Source organism: Muscardinus avellanarius (assembly GCF_963383645.1).
Source record: "Muscardinus avellanarius genome assembly, chromosome: 2".
Classification (NCBI taxonomy): domain Eukaryota; kingdom Metazoa; phylum Chordata; class Mammalia; order Rodentia; family Gliridae; genus Muscardinus; species Muscardinus avellanarius.
The window spans coordinates 26,934,072-26,946,582 of NC_137787.1; the positions used below are offsets into that span (position 1 = coordinate 26,934,072).

The window sequence follows — 12,511 nt, forward strand, 5'->3', positions numbered from 1 at the left end:
AATGCTTTTCTCTCCATAAGCAGCCACAGTCCTTACACATATCACTTTTTATCACTTTTTTATACAAATCACTTTCTTATGTTTTCCTGTTTTTATTGCCCAACTATATATCCCTAAACAGTAATGTTTGGTCTCACATATTTTTAAAAATTTTTGTAAAATTTCTTTGAAGACTTTAGTTATAAGTTTCTCCTTTTCTTTTCTTCCCCTAATAAATAATTAACCTGTACAAAGACATAGGTTAGAGTGTGTGTGTGTGTGTGTGTGTGTGTGTGTGTGTGTAGAATTCCCAGAGCCTGGATTTTATCTGCTGTGTAAATGTTGTGTTGTATGTATTCTTTATAGTATTTATCATGTTTCTGTTTTCTATACTCCCAACAGTTTGACAGTTGGACCCAGATTCTTATCATAGTCACATTTAATCTCTTTGATGAAATCATTGCTTCTTCATTCAGCAGGAAGTTCATGTCTTTTGTCTTCCAGAGCTATCAGTCATCTGAGATGTTAGCCTGTTTGCTAGGGAGTTTGTTAGTCACTTTTGTTGACAGAAGACATGAGACTCCACTATACGGCAAAGAGCAAGAGCTTCAAATTTACATGGATTTCAATTGCCCATCAGGTCAAATTTCATGAGGTTGAAGTAGAAAAAGGTAGATACTCTCTGCAAGATGGATTGGTAGAACCCTACAAGAACTGAGTTTACAAAATCTAATAAAGGAGGCTGCCAACAAATTTGCCTTCTGTTTTAAAAAAACAAAGCTATGAGGACATTTCAATGGTATTTAATACATGATCGTTCATGGGAAAATAGCCCAGAATAAAAATTGGTAGAGGTCATGCAGAAATGCCATTAATAATTGTCTCTCAATAATTTTTAAACATTATTGTGATATGTTTGCTGTTACTGGCTACTGATGCTGAAAACCTAGAATTTAATTTCAGAATGCGCATGCTCTCATTTTCAAAATAAATATTACATTTTAAGAGGATTACATTCATAGGAAAATTGTAAAAAATATATATTTTTTGTATCTCATACTATTTCTGCATTGACATCTTATATTGATAAGGCATATTTGTTAAAATAAATGAACCAATATGGTTTGATACTCTAATTTCAATATTGAGTTTTTATTCCTAGTGAGAATATTTTATAAATATATGAGCCTGAATCAGAGTGAAATCTAACAATCAATAATGGTATGGTATTTGGAGGTGAAGTCTTTGAGAGATGACTAGGTCATGATGACGGAGCCCTCAAGAAATTTCAGTGCCCTTAATGGTGATCTATTATTCTACAATGTAAAGAAACAGCTAAAAGATTTCCTTCTATGAACATAGATGGGTTTTCACTAGACAAACTGGCAGTGCCTGGATCTTGGATTTTCTAGAATCTAGAAAAGTTAGAAACATTTTTATTTTGTTTATAAGCGACTTAGTTATTGATAGTTTGTTATTATAGACCAAATAGCTTAAGGCACTGCCTTTAATCTTTTACTTGGTTGCCCAGCATTATTGTTCATATAGAAAAAAATATACATGCTTCATTATTTTCTTTCAAAAAATGAATTGGTCTCCTATTATTGTATAAAAATTAGCAATTTACTATCATTTAATCTTTTAATAAACATATATTTTAATATAGTTGATGGGTTTCAATCAGTTATAATTATTGTCATTTCTGAAATTGAAATTAACCCATCATTGTCCAGAAAATGTGTCTTCCAGTTGATTGTGAATCCCTTAGTAGTTTCTAGTAGCTTCTTCATTATCTGGTATGATTGGTTATTTTAACCCCATCTTGTACATTTACTGTTTCTTGAATTTGTTTTAGTGCAACAAGACTGAAGTCTAGGCGATAAATCCTGGGGAACACTTAATAACCTTTCAGGCCTTAGGCCAATTATCTGTTTCTCTATAAAATCTTCTTAAATTCACATTCCTCAGGCAGACTTATCTATTTCATTCCTTTATCAACTCAAAATGCTGTCCATGCCCTCATTATGCTTTTCCTAACTTTCTGATATTTAGAATTTTTATGACAATTTCATTGTGGCATCTTGCATGCTTTATTGACTTTACTCCATTCCATGTCTGTCTTCCATAGTGCCTGTTACCTACTGATGGCCTAGGCCATGTTTTATACATCTTCACCACCCAAAACAAAGCAGAAATTCTTCTGTATCCTTAGAATAGTTTGTGAACCTGTGAAACTAATGTAGACAAAATAATGACATTTTTAGAATATATTATTAAAAGTTGATGTTTTTACCATATAAGTAATGTGATACTGTCTTAGATAATATAGTAATGATTCTTCACCATTTTACTAAAGGAGAAATACTAGGGAAACATTTGATTAATTTGTTTACTTGAGACTGATGGACACTAAGATAAAAATATATAAGTTCTTCTCTCAGTAAAGTCATATAAAAATTGCAATTACTCTTAGTTAATGTGTAACACAGTATGGAATTACTTTTAACCAGATATGAAGATGTTTGATACATCAAATTTTAAAATAAATGGCTTATGGTTCAAACATCAAAGATAAAAGATAGCTATGAAGTCATGGCTCACATACAGAAAATAAAAGATAAATACAAGCTAATATTATCATAAAGTAAATAGCTACTTAAAAACTGGTTATCTGCATGATGATACTTAAATATGAAGAACATTGTAATTTACAGTCTACACATCCCTGACCTCAATGTATGATCTATCTGTCATCTTGAGTGTTCCCAGGGATGTCCACAGAATGCCTGCTCTTCAGGTTTGGATGGAACATTAAAAGCATCATAAGTCACATCAGACCTTGTTGTCACTGGAGATGACTAAAGGAAGTATTTGTTCTTTATAAATTAATTAAGCTTTTTGTTTTGTGTCTTTATGGCCAAATATTTAGACAGATATTAAAGTGTATCTTGGCATCTTGTCAAATCCAAGACTGATACTTTGGGTCTCTCCTTTTTGAAATTGCTCACCCTTTTCATTTTAAAAAATAACAGCAGACTAGTCACAGACACAGTCACCTCTCACTTATGAATGCTTAGCCGCCGTTTCCCATATGTTTTTCGGAGGAGGCAGCTGTTGTCAGACATTGCCTCATGAAGACCCATTTTCCTCTTTTAAATTTTGAGAGAGGGGAAATATCACACTTATAAAAGACCTCAAACAGAAAACTGTCACTTGCAGTTGAAGGTTGAAATGGTACCAAGTAGTTTTCTCATCTAAACTTTGGTATTCATTAGAAATGGGAAAACTCACTTTTATATATGGTATGCAACAGAGGTAACACACTGAAGAAAAATTAAGATTCTGAATTAATTAAAACAATAAAAACTGATACTGAGGGCCTGTTATGTGCTAGATTTTTTCATTAAGCAGCATATAGGATTTACTTCTTAGAATAATACTTTGGTGATCTTAATGTTCCCATGTTATAGATAATAACACTGAGCCACAGAAAGATTAAGTAATTTAGCCAACATAACACCATTAAGTGCTGGGAACACAGACTTAGGCAGTAAATTAGTTTGCTTGGGCTATCATAATGTACTAGACACTGGGTTCACTTAATCAACAGAGACTTATTTCTTCCTAGATCGGGAGTTTAGGGGTATGATCAAGGTATCAGTTTGGATAATTTCTTCTGGGGCCTGTCTCCTTGGCTTATAGTTCACCATCCTCTTCTTGGGTCTTCACATGGTCTTCTCTCTGTTCCTGTCTTTGTCCTAATATCCTCTTCTTTTAAGGACACCCAATCACCTTGGATTAGTGCCCACCATAATGGTGTCATTTTAACTTAATTGTCTAAGCATCCTATCTCCAAATATAGTCATGTTTTTAGCTACTGGAGATTAGTGAATCAATATGAAAATTTGAGGGGTAGGTTATCATTAAGCTTATAATAGACAATCTTACCGAGTCCATACCTTTTTCTACTATGTTGTACTAATTGCTTAATCAATTTTAATATCAAATATATATGCTTATATTTTATTTATAGCTTCTAAACTACACAAAATATTCATATAATTTCAATAATAATAAGATGATGAAACTGATCTTTTATAGATTCAATTTTTAAGCATTTAGCAGGAATTTGTCTCATTTTGCAGAAGAGGAAAGTAAGATTAAATAATTTGTGTGTGATTAATGAGTAATAGAGACAAGAATCAAACCAAGATCTGTCAGACTGAAGCCCAAAAATTTAACCACTAGCCTGCTCTTAAAAATCAGTTTGTTTCTCCATAGAAGGGATTCATCACATGTGCACAATTTAAGTCATAGTTACAGTGTTTTGATTCATGTATAATCTGTTTCATGAAAGTACCAACAACCAAAAATTTCTTTTTTTTTATCTACATTTAACTAAATCTAATCCAAGGCTTCTAAATGTTCTTACTTTTTTGTAATTTATGCAGATTATCATAGTTCAATTACAAGTTTATTCCCTAGATCTTTGGAGTCTAGTGTATATATCTGATTAGAAAAACATGAACATAATATTATCTTTTGAATAATTATAAAATATTGTTAAAACATATATTTGGGTACAGGTTTTTAAACTTAAGCCTATTAATATAAAAAGAAAGAAAATAATTTTTATTTGCATATTAGATGATGGAATTTTTAATAATATGAATTTTTAAAATATTAACACACATTTAATATCCAAAGAAGCTCATGATTTAATTACAATAGCCCATTAAAAATGTCCAGACAAACCAAGCATGATGGTGCATGCTTGCAATCCAAGTACTTAGGAGGCTGAGACAGGAGGATCATCACACAGTTTGCAAGCCAGCCTCAGATATTTAGTGATGTTCTCAGCATCTTAGTGAGACCCTGTTTCCAAATAAAATATAAAATAGGTTTTGGAGTATAGCCTGGAGGTAGAAAGACCCTGGGTTTCACCCCTAGTACCAAACATACACACAAAAAATTTCTAGACAAACTGAAAACTTAGCTGTTTTTTTTGTGCAAAGAAGGATTCATGAGTAGAGTGGCAGTCAGTATGGGGGCAACTTGACAGAGTTCCACCCAGCAATATGAACAGGCAGTACTTATAGATAGAAAAAGCCAATGCCGTACAGAAGCAAATTGATTGGTTATAGCTCAGCATTTACTTTATTTGGGCATGATGTAATGGAGTGTTTCTGATTAGTTGGCATCCTGTGATTCACTGAAGATAAAGTGTGGTGGGTGATTGGCTGACATTCAGCTACTTTTACCAAAATAAATCATGAATTGCAATTTGTTATCCTACTAAGTTAAGCTGCATTTCACTATGTAGAAACTCAAAGTAGGGAAGTAGCTTTATGCCACACTTAATTTAGCATACCTACCTGTAGTAGAGCAAGTCTCAGATACAGAGATATAATCTAGATAAAGTCAGGAGATGAAGGGCCATTTGGAAACATAGAAGATCTGAATGGGGACTATTAGGGATACTCCATCCAGCTCAGGAAAATATAGAAGTCAAAAGGATTTACTTTTGGAGAGGTGAGTTAAGTATTCCTCTTTTCAATGAGAGTGAAGGTGTTCCCCTAAGGAAATCATTGACTGAGAGCTGGCTAAGTGCTAATTCTTAGCATTTTGGAAGCACTAACACCTGAGAGTGGCTGAAAGTTAGCAGTTTTGCTGGGATGACTTGGATCACATTTTCTACCCCTTCAAAGTTATTTCCTGCTGTGTATAATGAGCATGGATTCTACTCTGTTATAGTCAGGTACATGACATTACATATGACTCTACTTTTTCACATCTAATTAGATCAGACTTTGAGTCCCTGCTCACCAGGGTGGCATAAGCATTGGAGTTTTAAACACTGAGGAAGCTGAAAGCAGAATCTCAAAGCAAAACTGTCTCATGAGCAGTAGGAATATAAAATGTTTGTTAAATGCCTGTTAGCATTTTTTCTGGTAAATTTCTTCAACAAAATGTCATAGTTGAGAATGCGCTCTGCTTTAGCTAGAAGGGGCAGGGACAGAAATTAATTGCCTAGAAAATTTAACAGAAAGCCTTACTGATACAGAGGTTTCCGTTTGCTACTTCATTTGTCACCATCAAAGAGCATATATCCTGTTCCATTATCAGTGGATGGGGCATCCTAGCTGCATCCCCTTCATTCCCCCACCATCATAGTTCTTCATTTCTTACTTTCCTCTGTGATAATACAGATGCATTAAACCTCAAGTCTACTAATCAAAGTAATCACTGTTATGTTTTTGGATGTACTGACTGATGACTGTATTAATATTATTTGTGGTTGATGTCTAGTTGGGTTATGAGTACACAGATGCTGGAGTAGAAGTTTAGAATTCAGAACTATGCCAGGTGTGGTGGTGCATGCCTATAATTTCAGAATCTGGGCGTTTGATTGAAGAGGATTGCAGGCTTGAGGCCAGCCTCAGCAACTTAGTGAGGCTCTCGGCAACCTTGTAAGAGCCTGTTTCCAAATAAAAAATAAAAATAAAAACAAATAAAAAAACAGGGTTGAAAACGTAGCTCAGAGGAAGGATGCCTCTGAATTCAACCTCATATAAATAAATAAATAAATAAATAAATAAATAAATAAATATTCAAAACTACTAGGGCTCATTATAGAAAGTTTTAACAAAATAGTAAAATCAGTATATTTTCAGAGATGCTTATGCTAAAGACAGATAGCTAGCATAGGTTTCATACATTATTTGAAAAAAATCTAGAAACCAGAGTTCTGCACACTAGCTAAGGATGTCTAATTGCTTTTAATCTGCATAAATTGTTCATAAATAACGATTAAATATTCAGAAATTGTGAGGTACTACAATCACTTAAGTTTTAAAATAGTAAAGGAACATTTAAGAAGCATTTCTACTAAAGATCAATTAAGAGAAAACCATCAGCAACAACAAAACGAGTAAGTGAATTATGTTAATTAAAAAGATTAATAACTGTTTAAAGAGTTGTGAAATGAAATAGAAACTCCAAAATAATAAATACAGACTTTTCTAGAATGATCTGCAGGTAAAAAATTAACCCAGCGAACCAACACAATCTCATCAAATCTTTGAATGACATCCCTTGAAATTTCCTAGAAGCTTATAACTATGGATTTAACATTTTTCCCTCAAATATTATAAGCATGATAAATGGTTATTAAATTTCTTTTCACTTAGAAAAATATGTGTTTTTTCTCTAGGCTGATTGCTAATATGGCATGGGAAGTTGATCAATTTTTTCATCTTCCATATCTCTTTATTTTCATCATTAAATGCCATAAGCAAAAGAAATTGTCTCTTGGGTTAGAACAGTTCTGAAGCATTTAAGGCTTTAATAATCTTCAATTGGATTCACTCCTTGAACAAAGCATCTGTAGAAGCACACATTGACATTGGAAATCAATCCGTTTTACTGAGCAGAAGCTCACCCATGGGGAAGCTGATATGGCTTGAGGTGGGCTTTCACTCTTCATTTGACAAATAGGCAAAGTTCCTGGGACTAAACTGTTACTGAATCAAAACCAAAATCAAGGTTTCCTTTGCTGGGGCATTCTGATGATTTCTAGTTGCTACTGTGATCCTTGGGCACACACCATGATTGTTTTGTTTAAGAGGTTCTTTTGTTTTATTAGTAGCAAGTTTATAAAATCATTTTTCCATAAAAATATCTATCTAAAAAGACCTTAAGCATTCCTTTCCATTTTTCAATTCCACGCTATTCAACAAGGATTACAAAATTCCTGAGGTTTAGAAATGTAAACTGTATAGGTTAAGATATAAGCATACTCAAGATTACATAATCAATTAAAAGTAATGGCTCTTACATTATGGAGTTATAATTATTTTATTTTCACTGAGTTCTTCTAAGATAGTTCATCTATCTGTTTTTATCAGAAATAATACTTGTAATGTTTAGCATCTATTAAATACTTATTTGTCAGATACTTTTCTTATATCATCCAAACCTTATAACAATTATATAATACAGATATTGCTGCCTTCTTTGTAATGATGAAAAACAGAGAACCATTGAAGTTTAACGACTTGATCAAGTTAAAACAAAAACCAAACAAAAAATTAGTATCTAAATAACATGTATGGGAAATGGGGGGGGGTGTGTAAGGTGGGATCCAGAGTAAATCACAGTAAATGTTGAGTGCATATAGTTTCCAATCATTCTGAACCTCATAATATGGTATAATGATCATGCACCTAAAATATGTCTTTAAAAAGTTATATTAAAATAAGTATGCAATCCATATTTTGAGTATAGCAAATATATTTTTTAAAGTGAGTACAAGCTAGATATGGTGGCACAGACCAGAACTCCAGTAGTCGTGAGGCTGAGACAGGAGGATCACAGGTTTGAGTCCAGCATAGGCAACTGAGCAAGACCCTGTTTTAAAATAATAATAAAATAATAATAATAATAATAATAATAATAATAATAATAAAGTATATTAGAGGTAAAATGCCTCTGTGTTCAATTCCCAGTACCACCAAAGAAAGAAAGAAAGAAAGAAAGAAAGAAAGAAAGAAAGAAAGAAAGAAAGAAAGAAAATATGAGGCTAGATAAGAGGCTGGCTTTTGAGAACAGTTTTACATGGAAGACAAGCCCACATATTTTACGATTATATTTTCTCATTGTAAGTTCATATGTTTAAAAGTTTGTTTTATTTTAACAAAAGTTTTGAGATCATAAAAATGCTGTGTTGCTGAGATTCTGGTAGCTGAAAGGAACAATGAGTAATTGACGTGCTCTTATGGCCTTATTGAATATCGTAACACTTAATTCATACTTTTATATATCTCTTGACTTCTGCCTAATCTGCCAATATTAACACAAACCAGGTTATTGACTCTTTTCAGTATTAAGCAATCCTATCAGTATTTTCCTCCCCAATTTTATTTGCAGTCGGTACACATTGTGGCTTCTGTATTTCACTGACGTTCCCTTTTGAGATATTTCAAAATATTTGTTGACAGAAAGGATTTAAAAATACCTAAAAGAATGTGACTATATATGCTGGAAAACACATACCAAAATCAAGACACAATGTATTGCTTTTAGATATTAGAATTTGGAATTTATCACATGTAATTCTTTAAAACTCTTTTGTTTCTACAAGCTTCCCTAGACATAAAAGATCAGAGTGGCAAACCCTGGGTTGAAGGATTTGTGACCATCTTTAGTTTTCTGCTGTTGACCTTATTTCCCTGGGTAGGATAAAGAGATGTAAGGGATAAGGTGAATAGGATCTTTACCATTGTCGTCAAATGATTCACTGAGAGCCTTCATATGAGTATGGATGGCTCTGTTCAAAGTAGATTTCACACATGAATTATCAGCATTGACATTCAGTGTCTACACTCCACATAAAACAGGATTTTACTGAACAAGCAACTAAGTTACACATACTATTTTTCATGACCATGGAGCAATAAACAGAATGGATAATGAAGAACACTCAATTTGAATAATACCAAATATCAACTGTAATGACCAATTTTTCCAGTACCCAAATATCTATAAGAAAATGGTTTTTGCTTTTAATGTGACACTGTAAAGATATCAAAATTATTTCTAAAATAATTTAACATATGCTCTGGAATGAAGATTGAATATACTTTACAGAGCAATTAATTTAGATATAAATACATTAACATGAGAATGCAAAAATATTCTAGTTACATTTAATTTTTTTGTAATTTCTTTTTTCCATGTTAGTTGATTTTTCTCTATGTGTTCAGTATTGCTCTTGTATCATACCTACCACACATAGTAGGGCCCTTAACTTAAAGCTTCAACTAATGTATGGCCCAAAGCCCAGGCCAAGGGGCATGTAATAGTTTAACCAATGAATACCTAGTTTTCTCTATATATAAGTCCTGCAAAGTTGGTAATAATATCGTTTCTCTGCTCATTAACTTCTTCTTTTGCCTAAGTATTCTTCATTCATGTTCCTTTTTTCTAATACCATTTCTGTGTTCCTCTATCCTAGAATAAACCGATGGGTTTTTATAGACTTAATAAGAGGAGTCATTTTCTATGTTTGGTTGGAAGATTATTGGGAAGAATGATGAATTTGCCATATTTTAAGCAAAAGAATAATAATAATATACTTTATCCGAACTAAATTTTCTATATAAGTTAAAAGATAAATTATTTTTATAATAAATGAATTAATATTATTTTTAGACTATATGATGCCATCATATCTTTTTATCTTTCTTCTAAAAACTCAAAGAAGTAATAGTTTAACCAATGGAACAGTGATTGAGGGAGGAATTGAAGAGTTGCAGTACTCTTCTGGGCAGGTACACTCTCAAGCAAATTATGGTGTGTAAGGAATGCATGCCACTGCCAACTTTTCACCCCCTTTTTAATTTTGCCTCAAGTATTCATCTCTTTACTCCAAAAGGCGTTGTGTCAGGAATATCCATAATAACTCAGAGTCCCCAATATGGTGCTAGATATGAATGAATAATTTTATCTTGATATTTGTTCTATTAGGATTCTACTCTTCTAGGTAATTACCAGCAATATGTTCATCCCTAATAATTGTGAAGCCTGGGAGAAAAGTATAAATGGAGTCCCATATGTATTATATCTTAATATTTATTATAAACCATACAGAGATTTTTAAGTAAAATACTACATTCACCAACTTTGGAATTTATAATTTTATAGCAAACTGGATGGCCAGGTACAATGTAAGACTTTTCGACTCTTTTTTTAAATATATTTTTATTGGTGTATTGTAGTCAAACATCTCATTGGCATACAAGACTTGTGAGGATATACAAGCGCATATTATCCAATTAGTCTTTATCAAATCCCCATCCCATTCCCTAACCCTTCTTTGATCCCATGCTTAGTTTAGTGATTGACTTTGATATATTTGTTAAAGTACATCATGTGCTTTAAAGAGATTCCATCTTCCCCCACCCTGTCCCCTCTGATAGGTTGTCTTAATTGCTACCCCATAGGGCCCTTTCTTCAACTAGATTTCCTCCTATTGCCCATTTCTTCCTAGTCTTTGCACATTAGGGAAAGAATCTGATTTTTTATTTTCTGTGATATTTCTCTGTGGATGCCGCATTGCAGGCTCCGATCCCACTCTTGAAGGCCCCAGCACTGGGCTCGCTGCTCAGCAGGCTCTGATCCTGGCCTCGCTGGACTTTTCAACTCTTTAGGAATATGGAGGCATGGCGAGAAATGGGCACCATTCTGAAATTTCTTCTCAATCCAATTCTATTGTACATTATGGGAGGTCTTTCATGCAGGTGAATAGAAGCTCAAGCTCAGTAGCCACCATCTGTATCTTCTCCCTTTAGACATCTATATCTGGACTAGATATGTGTAGCTATGTATACATTGTGTACATTGTAGATATGTATAGATATGTGTACATATTTCTCAGACTGCATTTGGGAGGACAGACTGGGAAAGATGAAATGAAAGGCCCTGAATGAGGACTTTAGATGTTTGCAGAATGATCTGGAAAGAGAGAATGCAGATTCTGGATGTTTTTTTTTTTTTTCCATTTTCATTTTTTTAATCCAGAAGACTACCTGGTGTTAAACAGTGTGGCCAGAGAAGAGCCAGAGTACTCAAGAAATTTGACCATTGCTAGTTTCAACTAAGAATACATTTTAAGAGATAAATAGTGAGCACTGGGACCTATTTGGAATATCTAGATGTGGAACAAGGGTGGGTCAGATGGTAGCAATGGGAGAAGGGAGAAGTGGCTGAAATCTTGAACATTTTGAAAATGAAACAAATAGGATAGATTGTATTTTCTGTGTGAGAGTCAAAGAACAACATAATATTTTGGCTTGAAAATGAGAAAGGATGGATTGACCTCGACTAATTTGAGCAAGCCTGCTATAGGGATAGGGAACTAAGATAGGAGTTCAAGTTTTGATAGGTCTATCTGAAAGGTATTATTAGACAACCAAGTGAGAATATTGAGTAGACAGTTGCATATCTAAGTCTGGAGTAGAGTGTAGAGATAAAAGTTTGGAGATGGTCAAAGTTTAAAGTGTTTAAAATCACCAAGGGAATGAGGATAAAGAAAAAATTTAATAAAGGTCTAAGCACTGGAACATCTGAAAATAAAAGGGCTTAAAGTGATATAATATCATTAAGTAATACAAACATTTTAGAATTTTTATATTAACCCTACTTTTAAAAATAAACTTGTGTACTATAACTGTTATGATCATCTTGATTAATTTACTGAAAACTGTAATATCAGATCAAACTCAAAAACATTTTTTGTCAACAGTGTTTTACTCTAAAATGTCTCACAAGCTTTCAAGTAATTAACTCATACTAAGGAAAATTTAAATAAAAGGAAGTAAAAGTAAAAAGTGCAGTCATAATAAATTTATACAATAATCAATTTTAATTCATGTTTTTTATAAATATATTCCTTACACAAGCATAGTTTATATACAAGGCTAATATATATATATATATTGATAATTATAGCACTAAACACCAACAGAGCCAT

General features: G+C 32.9%; 1 protein-coding gene across 2 annotated transcripts in view; it reads left to right on the top strand.

Moving 5' to 3' along the window:
* ERBB4 (erb-b2 receptor tyrosine kinase 4) overlaps window positions 1–12,511 on the top strand; it is a gene marked incomplete at both ends in the record, with an annotated part of 1,174,461 nt that overhangs the window by 613,961 nt on the left and 547,989 nt on the right. The window lies entirely within an intron of this gene.